This window comes from Bactrocera latifrons, unplaced genomic scaffold, assembly GCF_001853355.1.
Source record: "Bactrocera latifrons isolate USDA-ARS-PBARC rearing strain unplaced genomic scaffold, ASM185335v1 scaffold_267, whole genome shotgun sequence".
Taxonomy (NCBI): Eukaryota; Metazoa; Arthropoda; class Insecta; order Diptera; family Tephritidae; genus Bactrocera; species Bactrocera latifrons.
The window spans coordinates 170166-171473 of NW_017536263.1; the positions used below are offsets into that span (position 1 = coordinate 170166).

General features: G+C 32.3%; 1 pseudogene; it reads right to left on the minus strand.

Moving 5' to 3' along the window:
* Positions 1 to 640: 640 nt before the first annotated feature.
* Positions 641 to 1308, minus strand: LOC108969807 (annotated as a pseudogene).

The following is a 1308-nucleotide window of genomic DNA, read 5'->3' on the forward strand; positions in this document are numbered from 1 at the left end:
ACCACCGTATTCACCAGATTTGGCTTTGGTCTGATTCCTTGTTCACCAAACTTAAAGCAAGATTTGCTGAAGAAGCTAAAGGTCATCCCAAAAAGTGCTTATGAAAAGTGTTTCGAGGACTGGAAAAATCGTGGACATAATTGTTTACTGCTGACGGCGATTACTTTGAATGCGACGAAATAAATATTGATGAATAATTAAATATTTTGCATTGTATTTAAAATTTTCGGTTACTTTTTTGTCACAATGTATAGTATACAGTACATAATCCTCTGCTCCCGAAACGGCAGTAGATTGGATCCTTTATCTGAATGGGTGTCAATTCTTTTCCAGGGCAACTCACACACCGCTTCGATAAATAATTAAAAAATTTATTTGTGAAAAAAAATTTATTGTTTTATTAAGTTTTCTTAGTAATGGCCGTTAGGGGTTATTGCCTAATCACGCCGTCAGCAAAACCGATTGTGGTGGGGGTTTTTTAATAATGTTTTATTTAAATTTTAACTCAGATTAAGTAAAAGGTAAACATTTTGTATCTATATAAATAATTTTTTTTACATTTTATTTATTTGATGTATATATATGGTATATTGTTAAATAAATTAAACAAAATATATAATACAATTTTTTATTTCTGTAATTAGTTAAAAATTTGTACTCTTAATACCGGGATATAATCATCGTATTGTGCAGCAATCGGATCACCCACATTATATTTTGCAATCAAATCGTTGGACTTTACCTTTACACGACTTTCACTACACCTACACACACAAATATGAATTTTCAAAATATTTTTAATTATTTCAGAATATGAAAAATTCAAGTATGTGTAACAGTTCGAAAATTATAATATGTGACTTTCGTTTTCGGAATGAATTTTTCACTCTCAATCTCGTTCGACTGCTTGAAGACAAAGATAACATAACGGTGCAAGCCAGTACTCTCTGGTGGACCAGAACCAATGTATTCCGCAACAGTTTGACCTTCCGCTACTTTATTGCCTGGAATATTAATAACCAAACAGTGTAAACTTTCCCGACTAGTTGGCTCGGCACGAGATTGGGATCTACCATAAACAAAGTATACAGAGCATCATTTTCCGAGTCCTAACTGAGAGGGTTGATCCTTTACCTGAGTGGGGCTCAGTTCTTTACTTTAACACCACTTGGATAAGTTACCTGGATTATTTATTATATTTATAATTATTTCGACTTATTTCGTATAAAAATAAACTTTGGAAGTCACCTGCAGTAAACCTTTAGGTTTATTGTCAATAATTTCCGTAATTATATCACTTGATTCCAT